Source organism: Diabrotica virgifera, chromosome 9 (genome assembly GCF_917563875.1).
Source record: "Diabrotica virgifera virgifera chromosome 9, PGI_DIABVI_V3a".
Taxonomy (NCBI): domain Eukaryota; kingdom Metazoa; phylum Arthropoda; class Insecta; order Coleoptera; family Chrysomelidae; genus Diabrotica; species Diabrotica virgifera.
The window spans coordinates 132,329,783-132,354,073 of NC_065451.1; positions in this window are offsets into that span (position 1 = coordinate 132,329,783).

Genomic DNA, 24,291 nt, shown 5'->3' on the forward strand with positions numbered 1-24,291 from the left:
TAGCATCATGGAGACCCGTTTTCTAAGGTCCACTTCTAAAATGCCCGTCGACCCAAACAAACCACCCGACCCCCCAAATGCAAATAACACTGAAACACAAAATAACGAAGATCATGCTCTGGGGCCCAATCGATGTTAGATGATTGGACGCCAGATCGTGCTCACCAAAAAAATACATAAAATATACTAACCCACAAAAAAATATATAAAACTAACAAAAGACCCTTTATTGTCGCAACCATGTTAATACTAAGTATACTTTGAAGATTAGTGAATACTGACCGTACCCACTCGGCTCATACTCAACATTAAGGGTACAAGGGACCCCTCAGGTCACCTTGTACAAGCCACTTAGGCTTCAGGCCCTTAAGGCAGGTCGAATGAGAGACCTAACCATCGCGAAACTCTGAGCATCGAGACCATGGGCGACGGCCATGGGCTCGGTGGCCAGACTCATTCGGGTGCCCAGCTGCCGAGGAGAACAAAATTTATTTTGCCAAATCGGCAGCTGGGTGACCGAGCTCACTACACGGTTTCCCCGCGGAGTGACATCAATCTAGGTTGATGTCCCTCCGCGAGGAAACACACTCTTAGGGACTTTAGTCCAAATTCATGTCAATACCAAAGTAGAATCAGTAATGTAAATAGGGAGAAAAGCTACACAGCTACCCCTACAGTGAGGTGGCCTAACCACAACCATGCTAAAGCGAAGGGTGTTTCTTTTTCCCAAATCACCCGACGCAAAGATCATAGCCTCCCCGCGTATGTCACACGTTGGGGAGGGGTGGAGGAAAAACCTGGGGGTCAGATAGGTACCGATCCAAAATGACTCGCTCTTTTGGGGCGTGACCGGTCTGATTTTCGGACATGTGGGTCCCGCTGATTAGCAGCGGTACACACATGTTCCTAGGGGGTGGGATGATCGGCGAGTGTGAGTGAGTGAGTGAGACGAAGGTCTCTATAGTAGTAGTAGTAGTAGTTTCACTAGTAAGTAGTTCGGTGCCGGTCACCGACGGAAGCAGACGTGCAGCAGAGAGAGCAGTAAGCTTATAGAGTAAGAGTAAGTTTGGTAAGCAGGTCTTTTCAGACCAAACTGTGAATGTAAGCACAGTAGCGAGCCAAACCCTCAAATTCTAAAAGCAAAAACCGAGGCAAAAGCTAGTTTAGTTGATGCAGTGAGCTTAGCGAGTTGTTTTTTAAATCGACTCCTGAGACGCTGTAGCAATTAGCTAGAAAACAGAAAATCCAAAAACGGGCTCTCGGTGAGCCTGTTCGGGACACCTACTGTGCTCCGTAAGGGTAGACACTGCAGGGTGTAGCTTTTTAGAATCTACACGGCTGCAGACACGGCCCCTTAGCGAGTAGGTTAAGAACATCAAGAGGATCCCCGTACCCAGTTCTGTCTGGGTACGTGAACAACCGCGGACTGTCTAGGGCTGCCTACCCTAAAACCGTGCTGGCAACGGGCCAGACGGCGGCAAAAAAGGTTCATTTAAGCGACGATTCCCTCCCTGACGACATGTCTGACAGTGCAAAGTCACTGTCTGTCCCTTTCCACCCTTATGCAGATTCACGTAAAGTGAATCTGAACCTTTTCCAGGGGTTGGAGTCAGAAAATGAAGGCAGAAACAAGAAAACAACGGGAGGATTGGTGACTCTGAGTGACGGCGGAGGAAAATTCAGGGAACCGGAGAGACCAAAAAAGAAAAAATTGAAGAAGAAAATAGAAAAAACCGAAAAAGACGACCTCACAACAGACGATGAGACAATAAACAACAAAAAACGAGACGAAGAAATGGACCACGAAATATTTCTTATAAATTCAAATGCTCAATGTTAAAGAGAGTATCAGCAGCATAAAAACAAGAAAATTATTTTTATATTTGTAACATTAATCATCCTTACAACTTATAACCTAAACTAAATACAATTAATAGTTCACAGTTCAGCTCATGTGTAAGAGCAGAAAAACCGCAGAAGGGCTGTCTTATATGGTTAAATCAACCCAACCGCCCCAGTTGTCTGGACAGTGCCTTATCTTATTGTATATTTATCAACCAAATATTTTTCGCATTATTTTTTCTACAATTCCCAAAATTCAAATACAAATTTGGCTTGTAAATTATGTATTTTTACTTTAAATCGTAAATCAATTTTTAGACTCTTTATGCTTTAACAAGGAACTCAGGATAGTTTTGACCCAATTAAATGGAAATTGTTTAGCAAAAAGCTATTCTGCTACCTGTCAGAATCAGCTGACTTGTTAGTCAGAAGTAATGATAACAGAAGGTCATATTTATCCGAGGATGATGATGATTCAATTGCAGATCCAAATTATGTGCCACAAGATGATGATGATGCTGGCGCAAATGTTAATGCAGAAATTGTTCCTGCTTTTGAACAAAGTAAATCATCTAACAAAGAGTCAAACACTAATGAATTTGAAAAAACCAGCGAGTCAGTTGGGATTAATATATCTATACCAGACAGTCCGATAGGCACTCTACTAAAGCAAAAATGTTGGTGAAGCTTATATTTATTATTACTTTTAATTCTGGAACTTTCTTATTGGATGTTAGGAAGTGTCGAAATGGGAACTATTTTTTTATATAGATATGCTTTTATAATAACTGCATCATTAAAACTATTTGCAAAAAACAGCAAAATGGTCGTTATAAAAATAGTTATTATAAATTCAAATGCTCAATGTTAAAGAGAGTATCAGCAGCATAAAAAATAAGAAAATTATTTTCATATTCGTAACATTAATCATCTTTACAACTTATAACCTAACCTAAATACAATAAATAGTTCACAGTTCGGCTCATGTGTAAGGGAAAAACCGCAGAAGGGTTGTCTTATATGGTTAAATCAACCCAACCGCCCCCAGTTGTCTAGAGAGTGCCTTATTTTATTGTATATTTATCAACCAAATATTTTCTCATTATTTTTTCTACAATTTCAAAAATTCAAATACAAATTTTCCTTGTAAATTATGTATTTTTACTTTAAATCGTAAATCAATTTTTAGACTCTATGCTTTTGTCACCAATGGCACGCATTTGTTCACGGCTTAGGCTCCGCCTTCATAATCCTTTGTTTCGGTAGCGATTCAACACTATAAAAGGTGGCGAATCTCTACCGAAGGTCTACTCGTTCAGTTCGTTCGTTGAGTTCAGTTAGCAAGTTCTGAGCGATAAGCACGTAGGTGACCTTACAGCACAGACGTTGACGCGATCTGCCGATTAGCTACAGCTATCCGCTTATGGCAAGTTCAACGTGCTAGGCCATACAGCGTGACTCGTTCTGTCTTGTACAACAACCCGCGTATTTACCGTATAGTGAAAAAAGCGAATAAAAGCGTTGTAATCTGCTCCAAAGATTACGAAGACGTGTATGCTGTGATTTTCATCACGGCATATACCGATCGGTATATTATTTACCTCGAATCGGCCAAGTGAAATATTCCCGCCCAGGGTTTTTTCCGTTCGACGTCACACTGTTGTTTGCGTAGGCCGGTGAGCTGCTCCGTAAGAAGGCACGCCCACTTAAGCTGTTAGCATTCAGCAGTCGGTCGTTGGGGCGGGACTTGACTGCGATTCGTTTTTAAATATTATATCGCGGGGAGGGACCTCATAGCCAATTAAAAAAGTTTGTATAGACCGGTGGCCCTACCTAGCTATACATTGCACCACGTATAGCTGAACAGGTGTCTTCTAAAAACTCAGACCCTCGTATTAGCATCATGGAGACCCGTTTTCTAAGGTCCACTTCTAAAATGCCCGTCGACCCAAACAAACCACCCGACCCCCCAAATGCAAATAACACTGAAACACAAAATAACGAAGATCATGCTCTGGGGCCCAATCGATGTTAGATGATTGGACGCCAGATCGTGCTCACCAAAAAAATACATAAAATATACTAACCCACAAAAAAATATATAAAACTAACAAAAGACCCTTTATTGTCGCAACCATGTTAATACTAAGTATACTTTGAAGATTAGTGAATACTGACCGTACCCACTCGGCTCATACTCAACATTAAGGGTACAAGGGACCCCTCAGGTCACCTTGTACAAGCCACTTAGGCTTCAGGCCCTTAAGGCAGGTCGAATGAGAGACCTAACCATCGCGAAACTCTGAGCATCGAGACCATGGGCGACGGCCATGGGCTCGGTGGCCAGACTCATTCGGGTGCCCAGCTGCCGAGGAGAACAAAATTTATTTTGCCAAATCGGCAGCTGGGTGACCGAGCTCACTACACGGTTTCCCCGCGGAGTGACATCAATCTAGGTTGATGTCCCTCCGCGAGGAAACACACTCTTAGGGACTTCAGTCCAAATTCATGTCAATACCAAAGTAGAATCAGTAATGTAAATAGGGAGAAAAGCTACACAGCTACCCCTACAGTGAGGTGGCCTAACCACAACCATGCTAAAGCGAAGGGTGTTTCTTTTTCCCAAATCACCCGACGCAAAGATCATAGCCTCCCCGCGTATGTCACACGTTGGGGAGGGGTGGAGGAAAAACCTGGGGGTCAGATAGGTACCGATCCAAAATGACTCGCTCTTTTGGGGCGTGACCGGTCTGATTTTCGGACATGTGGGTCCCGCTGATTAGCAGCGGTACACACATGTTCCTAGGGGGTGGGATGATCGGCGAGTGTGAGTGAGTGAGTGAGACGAAGGTCTCTATAGTAGTAGTAGTAGTAGTTTCACTAGTAAGTAGTTCGGTGCCGGTCACCGACGGAAGCAGACGTGCAGCAGAGAGAGCAGTAAGCTTATAGAGTAAGAGTAAGTTTGGTAAGCAGGTCTTTTCAGACCAAACTGTGAATGTAAGCACAGTAGCGAGCCAAACCCTCAAATTCTAAAAGCAAAAACCGAGGCAAAAGCTAGTTTAGTTGATGCAGTGAGCTTAGCGAGTTGTTTTTTAAATCGACTCCTGAGACGCTGTAGCAATTAGCTAGAAAACAGAAAATCCAAAAACGGGCTCTCGGTGAACCTGTTCGGGACACCTACTGTGCTCCGTAAGGGTAGACACTGCAGGGTGTAGCTTTTTAGAATCTACACGGCTGCAGACACGGCCCCTTGGCGAGTAGGTTAAGAACATCAAGAGGATCCCCGTACCCAGTTCTGTCTGGGTACGTGAACAACCGCGGACTGTCTAGGGCTGCCTACCCTAAAACCGTGCTGGCAACGGGCCAGACGGCGGCAAAAAAGGTTCATTTAAGCGACGATTCCCTCCCTGACGACATGTCTGACAGTGCAAAGTCACTGTCTGTCCCTTTCCACCCTTATGCAGATTCACGTAAAGTGAATCTGAACCTTTTCCAGGGGTTGGAGTCAGAAAATGAAGGCAGAAACAAGAAAACACCAGGAGGATTGGTGACTCTGAGTGACGGCGGAGGAAAATTCAGGGAACCGGAGAGACCAAAAAAGAAAAAATTGAAGAAGAAAATAGAAAAAACCGAAAAAGACGACCTCACAACAGACGATGAGACAATAAACAACAAAAAACGAGACGAAGAAATGGACCACGAAATATTTCTTATAAATTCAAATGCTCAATGTTAAAGAGAGTACCAGCAGCATAAAAACAAGAAAATTATTTTTATATTTGTAACATTAATCATCCTTACAACTTATAACCTAAACTAAATACAATTAATAGTTCACAGTTCGGCTCATGTGTAAGAGCAGAAAAACCGCAGAATGGCTGTCTTATATGGTTAATTCAACCCAACCGCCCCAGTTGTCTAGACAGTGCCTTATCTTTATGTATATTTATCAACCAAATATTTTTCTCATTATTTTTTCTACAATTCCAAAAATTCAAATACAAATTTTGCTTGTAAATTATGTATTTTTACTTAAAATCTTAAATCAAATTTTAGACTCTTTATGCTTTAACAAGGAACTTAGGATAGTTTTGACCCAATTAAATGGCAATTGTTTAGCAAAAAGCTATTCTGCTACCTGTCAGAATCAGTTGACTTGTTAGTCAAAAGTAATGATAACACAAGTTCATTTTTATCCGAGGATGATGATGATTCAATTGTAGATCCAAATTATGTGCCACAAGATGATGATGATGCTGGCGCAAATGTTAATGCAGAAATTGTTGAAATGAATTTGAAAAAACCAGGGAGTCAGTTGGGATTAATATATCTATACCAGACACTCCGATAGGCACTCTACTAAAGCAAAAATGTTGGTAAAGTTTATGTTTATTATTACTTTTAATTCGTTTATTTCTGGAAGCTAGCTTTCTTATTGGATGTTAGGAACTATCGAAATGGGAACTATTTTTTTTATATAGATTTGCCTTTAGAATAACTGCATCATTAAAACTATTTGCAAAAAACAGCAAAATGGACGTTATAAAAATATTTATTATAAATTCAAATGCTCAAAGTTAAAGAGAGTATCAGCAGCATAAAAAACAAGAAAATTATTTTTATATTCGAACATTAATCATCCTTACAACTTATAACCTAAACTAAATACAATTAATAGTTCACAGTTCGGCTCATGTGTAAGGGAAAAACCGCAGAAGGGTTGGTTGTCTTATATGATTAAATCAACCCAACCACCCCAGTTGTCTAGACAGTGCCTTATCTTATTGCATGTTTATCAAACAAATATTTTTCGCATTATTTTTTCTACAATTCCCAAAATTCAAATACAAATTTTGCTTGTAAATTATGTATTTTTACTTTAAATCGTAAATCAATTTTTAGACTCTTTATGCTTTAACAAGGAACTCGGGATAGTTTTGACTCAATGAAATGGAAATTGTTTAGCAAAAAGCTATTCTGCTACCTATCAGAAAAAAGCTGACTTGTTAGTCAGAAGTAATGATAACATAAGTTAATTTTTATCCGAGGATGTTGATGATTCAATTGCAGATCCAAATTATGTGCCACAAGATGATGATGATGATGATGATGGCGCAAATGTTAATGCAGAAATTGTTCGTGCTTTTGAACAAAGTAAATCATCTAACATAGAGTCAAACACTAATGAATTTGAAAAAACCAGGGAGTCAGTTGGGATTAATATATCTATACCAGACACTCCGATAGGCACTCTACTAAAGCAAAAATGTTGGTAAAGCTTATATTTATTCTTACTTTTAATTCGTTTAACTCTAGAAGCTAGCTTTCTTATTCGATGTTAGGAAGTGTCGAAATGGGAACTATTTTTTTTTATATAGATTTGCTTTTATAATAACTGCATCATTAAAACTATTTGCAAAAAACAGCAAAATGGACGTTATAAAAATATTTATTATAAATTCAAATGCTCAATGTTAAAGAGAGTATCAGCAGCATGAAAAACAAAGAAAATTATTTTATATTCGTAACATTAATCATCCTTACAACTTATAACCTAAATTAAATACAATAAATAGTTCACAGTTCGGTTCAGTAAACCAAATATTTTTCTTATTATTTTTTCTACAATTCCAAAAATTCAAATACAAATTTTGCCTGTAAATTATGTATTGTTACTTTAGATCGTAAATAAATTTTTAGACTCTTTATGCTTTACCAAGGAACTTAGGATAGTTTTGACCCAATTAAATGGCAATTGTTTAGCAAAAAGCTATTCTGCTACCTGTCAAAATCAGCTGACTTGTTAGTCAGAAGTAATGATAACAGAAGTTCATTTTTATCCGAGGATGATGCTGATTCAATTGCAGATCCAAATTATGTGCCACAAGATGATGATGATGATGCTGGCGCAAATGTTAATGCAGAAATTGTTCCTGCTTTTGAACAAAGTAAATCATCTAACATAGAGTCAAACACTAATGAATTTGAAAAAACCAGGGAGTCAGTTGGGATTAATATATCTATACCAGACACTCCTATAGACACTCTACTAAAGCAAAAAGGTTGGTAAAGCTTATATTTATTATTACTTTTAGTTCGTTTATTTCTGAAAAAGATCTTTCTTATTGGATGTTAGGAAGTATCGAAATGGGAACTATTTTTTTTTATATATAGATTTGGTTTTATAATAACTGCATCATTAAAACTATTTGCAAAAAACAGCAAAATGGACGTTATAAAAATATTTCTTATAAATTCAAATGCTCAATGTTAAAGAGAGTATCAGCAGCGTAAAAACAAGAAAATTATTTTTATATTCGTAACATTAATCATCCTTATAACCTAAACTAAATACAATTAATAGTTCACAGTTCGGCTCATGTGTAAGGGAAAAACCGCAGAATGGCTGTCTTATATGGTTAAATCAACCCAACCGCCCCAGTTGTCTAGACAGTGCCTTATCTTTATGTATATTTATCAACCAAATATTTTTCTCATTATTTTTTCTACAATTCCAAAAATTCAAATACAAATTTTGCTTGTAAATTATGTATTTTTACTTAAAATCTTAAATCAATTTTTAGACTCTTTATGCTTTAACAAGGAACTCGGGATAGTTTTGACTCAATTAAATGGAAATTGTTTAGCAAAAAGCTATTCTGCTACCTATCAGAAAAAAGCTGACTTGTTAGTCAGAAGTAATGATAACACAAGTTCATTTTTATCCGAGGATGATGATGATTCAATTGCAGATCCAAATTATGTGCTACAAGATGATGATGATGATGATGATGGCGCAAATGTTAATGCAGAAATTATCCCTGCTTTTAAAAAATTTAATCATCTAACATAGAGTCAAACACTAATGAATTTGAAAAAACCAGGGAGTCAGTTGGGATTAATATATGTATACCAGACACTCCGATAAGCACTCTACTACAGCAAAAATGCTGGTAAAGTTTATATTTATTATTACTTTTAACATTTATTTCTGGAAGCTAGCTTTCTTATTCGATGTTAGGAAGTGTCGAAATGGGAACTATTTTTTTTATATAGATTTGCTTTTATAATAACTGCATCATTAAAACTATTTGCAAAAAACAGCAAAATGGACGTTATAAAAATATTTATTATAAATTCAAATGCTCAGTGTTAAAGAGAGTATCAGCAGCATGAAAAACAAGAAAATTATTTTATATTCGTAACATTAATCATCCTTACAACTTATAACCTAAATTAAATACAATAAATAGTTCATAGTTCGGTTCAGTAAACCAAATATTTTTCTCATTATTTTTTCTACAATTCCAAAAATTCAAATACAAATTTTGCCTGTAAATTATGTATTGTTACTTTAGATCGTAAATCAATTTTTAGACTCTTTATGCTTTAACAAGCAACACGGGATAGTTTTGACTCAATTAAATGGAAATTGTTTAGCAAAAAGCTATTCTGCTACCTGTCAGAATCAGCTGACTTGTTAGTCAGAAGTAATGATAACACAAGGTCATTTTTATTCGAGGATGATGATTATTCAATTGAAGATCCAAATTATGTGCCACAAGATGATGATGATGCTGGCGCAAATGTTAATGCAGAAATTGTTCCTGCTTTTGAACAAAGTAAATCATCTAACATAGAGTCAAACACTAATGAATTTGAAAAAACCAGGGAGTCAGTTGGGATTAATATATCTATACCAGACACTCCGATAGGCACTCTACTAAAGCAAAAATGTTGGTAAAGTTTATGTTTATTATTACTTTTAATTCGTTTATTTCTGGAAGCTAGCTTTCTTATTGGATGTTAGAAACTATCGAAATGGGAACTATTTTTTTTATATAGATTTGCCCTTAGAATAACTGCATCATTAAAACTATTTGCAAAAAACAGCGAAATGGACGTTATAAAAATATTTATTATAAATTCAAATGCTCAAAGTTAAAGAGAGTATCAGCAGCATAAAAAACAAGAAAATTATTTTTATATTCGAACATTAATCATCCTTACAACTTATAACCTAAACTAAATACAATTAATAGTTCACAGTTCGGCTCATGTGTAAGGGAAAAACCGCAGAAGGGTTGGTTGTCTTATATGATTAAATCAACCCAACCGCCCCAGTTGTCTAGACAGTGCCTTATCTTATTGCATATTTATCAAACAAATATTTTTCGCATTATTTTTTTCTACAATTCCCAAAATTCAAATACAAATTTTGCTTGTAAATTATGTATTTTTACTTTAAATCGTAAATCAATTTTTAGACTCTTTATGCTTTAACAAGGAACTCAGGATAGTTTTGACCTAATTAAATGGAAATTGTTTAGCAAAAAGCTATTCTGCTACCTGTCAGAATCAGCTGACTTGTTAGTCAGAAGTAATGATAACAGAAGGTCATATTTATCCGAGGATGATGATGATTCAATTGCAGATCCAAATTATGTGCCACAAGATGATGATGATGCTGGCGCAAATGTTAATGCAGAAATTGTTCCTGCTTTTGAACAAAGTAAATCATCTAACATAGAGTCAAACACTAATGAATTTGAAAAAACCAGTGAGTCAGTTGGGATTAATATATCTATACCAGACAGTCCGATAGCCACTCTACTAAAGCAAAAATGTTGGTAAAGTTTATGTTTATTATTACTTTTAATTCGTTTATTTCTGCAAGCTAGCTTTCTTATTGGATGTTAGGAACTATCGAAATGGGAACTATTTTTTTTTTATATAGATTTGCCTTTAGAATAACTGCATCATTAAAACTATTTGCAAAAAACAGCAAAATGGTCGTTATAAAAATATTTATTATAAATTCAAATGCTCAATGTTAAAGAGAGTATCAGCAGCATAAAAAATAAGAAAATTATTTTTATATTCGTAACATTAATCATCTTTACAACTTATAACCTAACCTAAATACAATAAATAGTTCACAGTTCGGCTCATGTGTAAGGGAAAAACCGCAGAAGGGTTGTCTTATATGGTTAAATCAACCCAACCGCCCCCAGTTGTCTAGAGAGTGCCTTATTTTATTGTATATTTATCAACCAAATATTTTTCTCATTATTTTTTCTACAATTCCAAAAATTCAAATACAAATTTTGCTTGTAAATTATGTATTGTTACTTTAAATCGTAAATCAATTTTTCGACTCTTTATGCTTTTGTCACCAATGGCACGCATTTGTTCACGGCTTAGGCTCCGCCTTCATAATCCTTTGTTTCGTTAGCGATTCAAAACTATAAAAGGTGGCGAATCTCTAACGAAGGTCTCTATAGTAGTAGTAGTAGTAGTTTCACTAGTAAGTAGTTCGGTGCCGGTCACCGACGGAAGCAGACGTGCAGCAGAGAGAGCAGTAAGCTTATAGAGTAAGAGTAAGTTTGGTAAGCAGATCTTTTCAGACCAAACTGTGAATGTAAGCACAGTAGCGAGCCAAACCCTCAAATTCTAAAAGCAAAAACCGAGGCAAAAGCTAGTTTAGTTGATGCAGTGAGCTTAGCGTTCTGTCCCTTTCCACCCTTATGCAGATTCACGTAAAGTGAATCTGAACCTTTTCCAGGGGTTGGAGTCAGAAAATGAAGGCAGAAACAAGAAAACAACAGGAGGATTGGTGACTCTGAGTGACGGCGGAGGAAAATTCAGGGAACCGGAGAGACCAAAAAAGAAAAAATTGAAGAAGAAAATAGAAAAAACCGAAAAAGACGACCTCACAACAGACGATGAGACAATAAACAACAAAAAACGAGACGAAGAAATGGACCACGAAATATTTCTTATAAATTCAAATGCTCAATGTTAAAGAGAGTATCAGCAGCATAAAAACAAGAAAATTATTTTTATATTTGTAACATTAATCATCCTTACAACTTATAACCTAAACTAAATACAATTAATAGTTCACAGTTCGGCTCATGTGTAAGAGCAGAACAACCGCAGAATGGCTGTCTTATATGGTTAAATCAACCCAACCGCCCCAGTTGTCTAGACAGTGCCTTATCTTTATGTATATTTATCAACCAAATATTTTTCTCATTATTTTTTCTACAATTCCAAAAATTCAAATACAAATTTTGCTTGTAAATTATGTATTTTTACTTAAAATCTTAAATCAATTTTTAGACTCTTTATGCTTTAACAAGGAACTTAGGATAGTTTTGACCCAATTAAATGGCAATTGTTTAGCAAAAAGCTATTCTGCTACCTGTCAGAATCAGTTGACTTGTTAGTCAAAAGTAATGATAACACAAGTTCATTTTTATCCGAGGATGATGATGATTCAATTGTAGATCCAAATTATGTGCCACAAGATGATGATGATGCTGGCGCAAATGTTAATGCAGAAATTGTTGAAATGAATTTGAAAAAACCAGCGAGTCAGTTGGGATTAATATATCTATAACAGACACTCCGATAGGCACTCTACTAAAGCAAAAATGTTGGTAAAGATTATGTTTATTATTACTTTTAATTCGTTTATTTCTGGAAGCTAGCTTTCTTATTGGATGTTAGGAACTATCGAAATGGGAACTATTTTTTTTATATAGATTTGCCTTTAGAATAACTGCATCATTAAAACTATTTGCAAAAAACAGCAAAATGGACGTTATAAAAATATTTATTATAAATTCAAATGCTCAAAGTTAAAGTGAGTATCAGCAGCATAAAAAACAAGAAAATTATTTTTATATTCGAACATTAATCATCCTTACAACTTATAACCTAAACTAAATACAATTAATAGTTCACAGTTCGGCTCATGTGTAAGGGAAAAACCGCAGAAGGGTTGGTTGTCTTATATGATTAAATCAACCCAACCGCCCCAGTTGTCTAGACAGTGCCTTATCTTATTGCATATTTATCAAACAAATATTTTTCGCATTATTTTTTCTACAATTCCCAAAATTCAAATACAAATTTTGCTTGTAAATTATGTATTTTTACTTTAAATCGTAAATCAATTTTTAGACTCTTTATGCTTTAACATGGAACTGGGATAGTTTTGACTCAATGAAATGGAAATTGTTTAGCAAAAAGCTATGCTGCTACCTATCAGAATTAAGCTGACTTGTTAGTCAGAAGTAATGATAACATAAGTTAATTTTTATCCGAGGATGATGATGATTCAATTGCAGATCCAAATTATGTGCCACAAGATGATGATGATGATGATGGCACAAATGTTAATGCAGAAATTGTTCGTGCTTTTGAATAAAGTAAATCATCTAACATAGAGTCAAACACTAATGAATTTGAAAAAACCAGGGAGTCAGTTGGGATTAATATATCTATACCAGACACTCCGATAGGCACTCTACTAAAGCAAAAATGTTGGTAAAGCTTATATTTATTATTACTTTTAATTCGTTTAACTCTAGAAGCTAGCTTTCTTATTCGATGTTAGGAAGTGTCGAAATGGGAACTATTTTTTTTTATATATAGATTTGCTTTTCTAATAACTGCATCATTAAAACTATTTGCAAAAAACAGCAAAATGGACGTTATAAAAATATTTATTATAAATTCAAATGCTCAATGTTAAAGAGAGTATCAGCAGCATGAAAAACAAAGAAAATTATTTTATATTCGTAACATTAATCATGCTTACAACTTATAACCTAAATTAAATACAATAAATAGTTCACAGTTCGGTTCAGTAAACCAAATATTTTTCTCATTATTTTTTCTACAATTCCAAAAATTCAAATACAAATTTTGCCTGTAAATTATGTATTGTTACTTTAGATCGTAAATCAATTTTTAGACTCTTTATGCTTTAACAAGGAACTTAGGATAGTTTTGACCCAATTAAATGGCAATTGTTTAGCAAAAAGCTATTCTGCTACCTGTCAGAATCAGCTGACTTGTTAGTCAGAAGTAATGATAACAGAAGTTCATTTTTATCCGAGGATGATGCTGATTCAATTGCAGATCCAAATTATGTGCCACAAGATGATGATGATGATGCTGGCGCAAATGTTAATGCAGAAATTGTTCCTGCTTTTGAACAAAGTAAATCATCTAACATAGAGTCAAACACTAATGAATTTGAAAAAACCAGGGAGTCAGTTGGGATTAATATATCTATACCAGACACTCCTATAGACACTCTACTAAAGCAAAAAGTTGGTAAAGCTTATATTTATTATTACTTTTAGTTCGTTTATTTCTGAAAAAGGTCTTTCTTATTGGATGTTAGGAAGTATCGAAATGGGAACTATTTTTTTTTATATAGATTTGGTTTTATAATAACTGCATCATTAAAACTATTTGCAAAAAACAGCAAAATGGACGTTATAAAAATATTTCTTATAAATTCAAATGCTCAATGTTAAAGAGAGTATCAGCAGCGTAAAAACAAGAAAATTATTTTTATATTCGTAACATTAATCATCCTTATAACCTAAACTAAATACAATTAATAGTTCACAGTTCGGCTCATGTGTAAGGGAAAAACCGCAGAATGGCTGTCTTATATGGTTAAATCAACCCAACCGCCCCAGTTGTCTAGACAGTGCCTTATCTTTATGTATATTTATCAACCAAATATTTTTCTCATTATTTTTTCTACAATTCCAAAAATTCAAATACAAATTTTGCTTGTAAATTATGTATTTTTACTTAAAATCTTAAATCAATTTTTAGACTCTTTATGCTTTAACAATGAACTCGGGATAGTTTTGACTCAATTAAATGGAAATTGTTTAGCAAAAAGCTATTCTGCTACCTATCAGAAAAAAGCTGACTTGTTAGTCAGAAGTAATGATAACACAAGTTCATTTTTATCCGAGGATGATGATGATTCAATTGCAGATCCAAATTATGTGCCACAAGATGATGATGATGATGATGGCGCAAATGTTAATGCAGAAATTATCCCTGCTTTTAAAAAATTTAATCATCTAACATAGAGTCAAACACTAATGAATTTGAAAAAACCAGGGAGTCAGTTGGGATTAATATATGTATACCAGACACTCCGATAGGCACTCTACTACAGCAAAAATGCTGGTAAAGTTTATATTTATTATTACTTTTAACATTTATTTCTGGAAGCTAGCTTTCTTATTCGATGTTAGGAAGTGTCGAAATGGGAACTATTTTTTTTATATAGATTTGCTTTTATAATAACTGCATCATTAAAACTATTTGCAAAAAACAGCAAAATGGACGTTATAAAAATATTTATTATAAATTCAAATGCTCAATGTTAAAGAGAGTATCAGCAGCATGAAAAACAAGAAAATTATTTTATATTCGTCACATTAATCATCCTTACAACTTATAACCTAAATTAAATACAATAAATAGTTCATAGTTCGGTTCAGTAAACCAAATATTTTTCTCATTATTTTTTCTACAATTCCAAAAATTTAAATACAAATTTTGCCTGTAAATTATGTATTGTTACTTTAGATCGTAAATCAATTTTTAGACTCTTTATGCTTTAACAAGCAACTCGGGATAGTTTTGACTCAATTAAATGGAAATTGTTTAGCAAAAAGCTATTCTGCTACCTGTCAGAATCAGCTGACTTGTTAGTAAGAAGTAATGATAACACAAGTTCATTTTTATCCGAGGATGATGATGATTCAATTGTAGATCCAAATTATGTGCCACAAGATGATGATGATGCTGGCGCAAATGTTAATGCAGAAATTGTTCCTGCTTTTGAACAAAGTAAATCATCTAACATAGAGTCAAACACTAATGAATTTGAAAAAACCAGGGAGTCAGTTGGGATTAATATATCTATACCAGACACTCCGATAGGCACTCTACTAAAGCAAAAATGTTGGTAAAGTTTATGTTTATTATTACTTTTAATTCGTTTATTTCTGGAAGCTAGCTTTCTTATTGGATGTTAGGAACTATCGAAATGGGAACTATTTTTTTTATATAGATTTGCCCTTAGAATAACTGCATCATTAAAACTATTTGCAAAAAACAGCGAAATGGACGTTATAAAAATATTTATTATAAATTCAAATGCTCAAAGTTAAAGAGAGTATCAGCAGCATAAAAAACAAGAAAATTATTTTTATATTCGAACATTAATCATCCTTACAACTTATAACCTAAACTAAATACAATTAATAGTTCACAGTTCGGCTCATGTGTAAGGGAAAAACCGCAGAAGGGTTGGTTGTCTTATATGATTAAATCAACCCAACCGCCCCAGTTGTCTAGACAGTGCCTTATCTTATTGCATATTTATCAAACAAATATTTTTCGCATTATTTTTTCTACAATTCCCAAAATTCAAATACAAATTTTGCTTGTAAATTATGTATTTTTACTTTAAATCGTAAATCAATTTTTAGACTCTTTATGCTTTAACAAGGAACTGGGATAGTTTTGACTCAATGAAATGGAAATTGTTTAGCAAAAAGCTATTCTGCTACCTATCAGAATTAAGCTGACTTGTTAGTCAGAAGTAATGATAACATAAGTTAATTTTTATCCGAGGATGATGATGATTCAATTGCAGATCCAAATTATGTGCCACAAGATGATGATGATGATGATGGCGCAAATGTTAATGCAGAAATTGTTCGTGCTTTTGAACAAAGTAAATCATCTAACATAGAGTCAAACACTAATGAATTTGAAAAAACCAGGGAGTCAGTTGGGATTAATATATCTATACCAGACACTCCGATAGGCACTCTACTAAAGCAAAAATGTTGGTAAAGCTTATATTTATTATTACTTTTAATTCGTTTAACTCTAGAAGCTAGCTTTCTTATTCGATGTTAGGAAGTGTCGAAATGGGAACTATTTTTTTTTATATATAGATTTGCTTTTATAATAACTGCATCATTAAAACTATTTGCAAAAAACAGCAAAATGGACGTTATAAAAATATTTATTATAAATTCAAATGCTCAATGTTAAAGAGAGTATCAGCAGCATGAAAAACAAAGAAAATTATTTTATATTCGTAACATTAATCATGCTTACAACTTATAACCTAAATTAAATACAATAAATAGTTCACAGTTCGGTTCAGTAAACCAAATATTTTTCTCATTATTTTTTCTACAATTCCAAAAATTCAAATACAAATTTTGCCTGTAAATTATGTATTGTTACTTTAGATCGTAAATCAATTTTTAGACTCTTTATGCTTTAACAAGGAACTTAGGATAGTTTTGACCCAATTAAATGGCAATTGTTTAGCAAAAAGCTATTCTGCTACCTGTCAGAATCAGCTGACTTGTTAGTCAGAAGTAATGATAACAGAAGTTCATTTTTATCCGAGGATGATGCTGATTCAATTGCAGATCCAAATTATGTGCCACAAGATGATGATGATGATGCTGGCGCAAATGTTAATGCAGAAATTGTTCCTGCTTTTGAACAAAGTAAATCATCTAACATAGAGTCAAACACTAATGAATTTGAAAAAACCAGGGAGTCAGTTGGGATTAATATATCTATACCAGACACTCCTATAGACACTCTACTAAAGCAAAAAGTTGGTAAAGCTTATATTTATTATTACTTTTAGTTGGTTTATTTCTGAAAAAGGTCTTTCTTATTGGATGTTAGGAAGTATCGAAATGGGAACTATTTTTTTTTATATAGATTTGGTTTTATAATAACTGCATCATTAAAACTATTTGCAAAAAACAGCAAAATGGACGTTATAAAAATATTTCTTATAAATTCAAATGCTCAATGTTAAAGAGAGTATCAGCAGCGTAAAAACAAGAAAATTATTTTTATATTCGTAACATTAATCATTCTTATAACCTAAACTAAATACAATTAATAGTTCACAGTTCGGCTCATGTGTAAGGGAAAAACCGCAGAATGGCTGTCTTATATGGTTAAATCAACCCAACCGCCCCAGTTGTCTAGACAGTGCCTTATCTTTATGTATATTTATCAACCAAATATTTTTCTCATTATTTTTTCTACAATTCCAAAAATTCAAATACAAATTTTGCTTGTAAATTATGTATTTTTACTTAAAATCTTAAATCAATTTTTAGACTCTTTATGCTTTAACAATGAACTCGGGATAGTTTTGACTCAATTAAATGGAAATTGTTTAGCAAAAAGCTATTCTGCTACCTATCAGAAAAAAGCTGACTTGTTAGTCAGAAGTAATGATAACACAAGTTCATTTTTATCCGAGGATGATGATGATTCAATTGCAGATCCAAATTATGTGCCACAAGATGATGATGATGATGATGGCGCAAATGTTAATGCAGAAATTATCCCTGCTTTTAAAAAATTTAATCATCTAACATAGAGTCAAACACTAATGAATTTGAAAAAACCAGGGAGTCAGTTGGGATTAATATATGTATACCAGACACTCCGATAGGCACTCTACTACAGCAAAAATGCTGGTAAAGTTTATATTTATTATTACCTTTAACATTTATTTCTGGAAGCTAGCTTTCTTATTCGATGTTAGGAAGTGTCGAAATGGGAACTATTTTTTTTATATAGATTTGCTTTTATAATAACTGCATCATTAAAACTATTTGCAAAAAACAGCAAAATGGACGTTATAAAAATATTTATTATAAATTCAAATGCTCAATGTTAAAGAGAGTATCAGCAGCATGAAAAACAAGAAAATTATTTTATATTCGTAACATTAATCATCCTTACAACTTATAACCTAAATTAAATACAATAAATAGTTCATAGTTCGGTTCAGTAAACCAAATATTTTTCTCATTATTTTTTCTACAATTCCAAAAATTCAAATACAAATTTTGCCTGTAAATTATGAATTGTTACTTTAGATCGTAAATCAATTTTTAGACTCTTTATGCTTTAACAAGCAACTCGGGATAGTTTTGACTCAATTAAATGGAAATTGTTTAGCAAAAAGCTATTCTGCTACCTGTCAGAATCAGCTGACTTGTTAGTAAGAAGTAATGATAACACAAGTTCATTTTTATCCGAGGATGATGATGATTCAATTGTAGATCCAAATTATGTGCCACAAGATGATGATGGTGCTGGCGCAAATGTTAATGCAGAAATTGTTCCTGCTTTTGAACAAAGTAAATCATCTAACATAGAGTCAAACACTAATGAATTTGAAAAAACCAGGGAGTCAGTTGGGATTAATATATCTATACCAGACACTCCGATAGGCACTCTACTAAAGCAAAAATGTTGGTAAAGTTTATGTTTATTATTACTTTTAATTCGTTTATTTCTGGAAGCTAGCTTTCTTATTGGATGTTAGGAACTATCGAAATGGGAACTATTTTTTTTATATAGATTTGCCCTTAGAATAACTGCATCATTAAAACTATTTGCAAAAAACAGCGAAATGGACGTTATAAAAATATTTATTATAAATTCAAATGCTCAAAGTTAAAGAGAGTATCAGCAGCATAAAAAACAAGAAAATTATTTTTATATTCGAACATTAATCATCCTTACAACTTATAACCTAAACTAAATACAATTAATAGTTCACAGTTCGGCTCATGTGTAAGGGAAAAACCGCAGAAGGGTTGGTTGTCTTATATGATTAAATCAACCCAACCGCCCCAGTTGTCTAGACAGTGCCTTATCTTATTGCATATTTATCAAACAAATATTTTTCGCATTATTTTTTCTACAATTCCCAAAATTCAAATACAAATTTTGCTTGTAAATTATGTATTTTTACTTTAAATCGTAAATCAATTTTTAGACTCTTTATGCTTTAACAAGGAACTCAGGATAGTTTTGACCTAATTAAATGGAAATTGTTTAGCAAAAAGCTATTCTGCTACCTGTCAGAATCAGCTGACTTGTTAGTCAGAAGTAATGATAACACAAGGTCATATTTATCCGAGGATGATGATGATTCAATTGCAGATCCAAATTATGTGCCACAAGATGATGATGATGCTGGCGCAAATGTTAATGCAGAAATTGTTCCTGCTTTTGAACAAAGTAAATCATCTAACATAGAGTCAAACACTAATGAATTTGAAAAAACCAGTGAGTCAGTTGGGATTAATATATCTATACCAGACAGTCCGATAGCCACTCTACTAAAGCAAAAATGTTGGTAAAGTTTATGTTTATTATTACTTTTAATTCGTTTATTTCTGGAAGCTAGCTTTCTTATTGGATGTTAGGAACTATCGAAATGGGAACTATTTTTTTTTTATATAGATTTGCCTTTAGAATAACTGCATCATTAAAACTATTTGCAAAAAACAGCAAAATGGTCGTTATAAAAATATTTATTATAAATTCAAATGCTCAATGTTAAAGAAAGTATCAGCAGCATAAAAAATAAGAAAATTATTTTTATATTCGTAACATTAATCATCTTTACAACTTATAACCTAACCTAAATACAATAAATAGTTCACAGTTCGGCTCATGTGTAAGGGAAAAACCGCAGAAGGGTTGTCTTATATGGTTAAATCAACCCAACCGCCCCCAGTTGTCTAGAGAGTGCCTTATTTTATTGTATATTTATCAACCAAATATTTTTCTCATTATTTTTTCTACAATTCCAAAAATTCAAATACAAATTTTGCTTGTAAATTATGTATTGTTACTTTAAATCGTAAATCAATTTTTCGACTCTTTATGCTTTTGTCACCAATGGCACGCATTTGTTCACGGCTTAGGCTCCGCCTTCATAATCCTTTGTTTCGTTAGCGATTCAAAACTATAAAAGGTGGCGAATCTCTAACGAAGGTCTCTATAGTAGTAGTAGTAGTAGTTTCACTAGTAAGTAGTTCGGTGCCGGTCACCGACGGAAGCAGACGTGCAGCAGAGAGAGCAGTAAGCTTATAGAGTAAGAGTAAGTTTGGTAAGCAGGTCTTTTCAGACCAAACTGTGAATGTAAGCACAGTAACGAGCCAAACCCTCAAATTCTAAAAGCAAAAACCGAGGCAAAAGCTAGTTTAGTTGATGCAGTGAGCTTAGCGAGTTGTTTTTTAAATCGACTCCTGAGACGCTGTAGCAATTAGCTAGAAAACAGAAAATCCAAAAACGGGCTCTCGGTGAGCCTGTTCGGGACACCTACTGTGCTCCGTAAGGGTAGACACTGCAGGGTGTAGCTTTTTAGAATCTACACGGCTGCAGACACGGCCCCTTGGCGAGTAGGTTAAGAACATCAAGAGGATCCCCGTACCCAGTTCTGTCTGGGTACGTGAACAACCGCGGACTGTCTAGGGCTGCCTACCCTAAAACCGTGCTGGCAACGGGCCAGACGGCGGCAAAAAAGGTTCATTTAAGCGACGATTCCCTCCCTGATGACATGTCTGACAGTGCAAAGTCACTGTCTGTCCCTTTCCACCCTTATGCAGATTCACGTAAAGTGAATCTGAACCTTTTCCAGGGGTTGGAGTCAGAAAATGAAGGCAGAAACAAGAAAACAACAGGAGGATTGGTGACTCTGAGTGACGGCGGAGGAAAATTCAGGAAACCGGAGAGACCAAAAAAGAAAAAATTGAAGAAGAAAATAGAAAAAACCGAAAAAGACGACCTCACAACAGACGATGAGACAATAAACAACAAAAAACGAGACGAAGAAATGGACCACGAAATATTTCTTATAAATTCAAATGCTCAATGTTAAAGAGAGTATCAGCAGCATAAAAACAAGAAAATTATTTTTATATTTGTAACATTAATCATCCTTACAACTTATAACCTAAACTAAATACAATTAATAGTTCACAGTTCGGCTCATGTGTAAGGGAAAAACCGCAGAATGGCTGTCTTATATGGTTAAATCAACCCAACCGCCCCAGTTGTCTAGACAGTGCCTTATCTTTATGTATATTTATCAACCAAATATTTTTCTCATTATTTTTTCTACAATTCCAAAAATTCAAATACAAATTTTGCTTGTAAATTATGTATTTTTACTTAAAATCTTAAATCAATTTTTAGACTCTTTATGCTTTAACAAGGAACTTAGGATAGTTTTGACCCAATTAAATGGCAATTGTTTAGCAAAAAGCTATTCTGCTACCTGTCAGAATCAGTTGACTTGTTAGTCAAAAGTAATGATAACACAAGTTCATTTTTATCCCAGGATGATGATGATTCAATTGTAGATCCAAATTATGTGCCACAAGATGATGATGATGCTGGCGCAAATGTTAATGCAGAAATTGTTGAAATGAATTTGAAAAAACCAGGGAGTCAGTTGGGATTAATATATCTATACCAGACACTCCGATAGGCACTCTACTAAAGCAAAAATGTTGGTAAAGTTTATGTTTATTATTACTTTTAATTCGTTTATTTCTGGAAGCTAGCTTTCTTATTGGATGTTAGGAACTATCGAAATGGGAACTATTTTTTTATATAGATTTGCCTTTAGAATAACTGCATCATTAAAACTATTTGCAAAAAACAGCAAAATGGACGTTATAAAAATATTTATTATAAATTCAAATGCTCAAAGTTAAAGAGAGTATCAGCAGCATAAAAAACAAGAAAATTATTTTTATATTCGAACATTAATCATCCTTACAACTTATAACCTAAACTAACTACAATTAATAGTTCACAGTTCGGCTCATGTGTAAGGGAAAAACCGCAGAAGGGTTGGTTGTCTTATATGATTAAATCAACCCAACCGCCCCAGTTGTCTAGACAGTGCCTTATCTTATTGCATATTTATCAAACAAATATTTTTCGCATTATTTTTTCTACAATTCCCAAAATTCAAATACAAATTTTGCTTGTAAATTATGTATTGTTACTTTAAATCGTAAATCAATTTTTCGACTCTTTATGCTTTTGTCACCAATGGCACGCATTTGTTCACGGCTTAGGCTCCGCCTTCATAATCCTTTGTTTCGTTAGCGATTCAAAACTAAACTCCTGGACAAAATTAACGCACCACTTTAATTAATCTAAATATTTATACTATGAACACAAAATAAAACTAAGTTACATTGAAATAATAATAAACACCTACAAATAAGTCCAACATTACTTTATCATGACCTTAATTTGCCTTATTGTTTCTTTAAAAATTTATTATTGCCGGAAATGCGTAAATAAGCTAGCATAACTCCAAATTGCAAAAAGAAAAAAATCAGTAAAGTAACACAATAAAATGCATCTGGGTCAACACTAATACCTCATCTACTTCTTATGACTGCATTTATGCGTCGAGGCATGCTTGATATCAAATGTTCAACAAAAGCTTGCGGAATATTCTCCCATTCTTCAGTAACGGCCTCAATGAATTGGTTGTGATTGGCAATAGGGGGTCTACGACTTCGAATTTTTTTTTTAGATAATCCCATAGATGCTCTATAGGATTCATGTCCGGACTGTTAGGTGGCCACTCCAATAATGGAATATCAACATCATTTAGGTAGCCAATAACCTGTCGAGCCACATGAGAACGAGCGTTGTCTTGCATGAATAAAAAATTAGGTCCAAGAAACGGAGCAAAAGGCATTACATGTTCGACAATAATGTTGTCTAAGTAATAATGGGCATTCATAGACCTCGTACGTATAGGGACTAACTCCGTACGAGCTTCAAAACAAATTCCCCCCCAAAACATTTTAGAGCCACCACCAAAAGGTACTTTAGGAGAGAAATTGGAGTTGCCAAACCTTTCTCCTCGCCTTCGCCAGACACGCTCACGACCATCTGGAGCTTTTAGGCTTACTCTAGTCTCATCGGAGAAAAGAACTCGTTTCCAATCATCGATGGTCCAATTTTGATGCAATCTTGCAAAATTTAATGTCTGAACCCTGTGTTCTCTGGTAAGCAAGGGTTTTTTGGCCGGTTTCCTGTTGCTCAATTCTGCTTCATGTAAACGTCTTCTAACTGTTCGAGACGATATCGCGACCTTTCGAACATCTGCTAGTTCATTTTTTAGCAAATTGCTCTTAACTCTCCTATCTCTGAGAGCACGTTGTCTCAAAAAACGATCATCAATTTGATTAGTGCAACGTTTTCGCCCTTGCCCTGGTCTTCGATGGTACGACCCTGTTTCATTATATCGTCTCACATTGCGTCTGATGCTGGAATGATGTCTTCCTAACAAACCTGCAATGTATCGCATTGAATATCCTTCATCTAGGAGAGTCGATGCTCGCACTGCCTCATCCATTGACAAATTTCTTTGGCGGTTTATTTTTTTATTTGATTTTTATGCAAATGAACTTCCAAACATGCATGTGACGAAAAATATCACAATAAAAAGCTTGTTTCTCACAAGCACTTTGCTTTAATCGGCACTTTTTATGAAAAGTTTAACGCACTTTTAGTCTAAAACGAAGTTTAGTACAAATAATTGTTAAAACAAGACTATTATTAGCTTACATAATAACTGTCACTGTCAAACAAGGTCCATAGGCAACTCGTCGTACAGTAAATTATTAATAAATAAAGATTATTGAGAAAAATATTAGTGGTGCGTTAATTTTGTCCAGGAGTTTATAAAAGGTGGCGAATCTCTAACGAAGGTCTCTA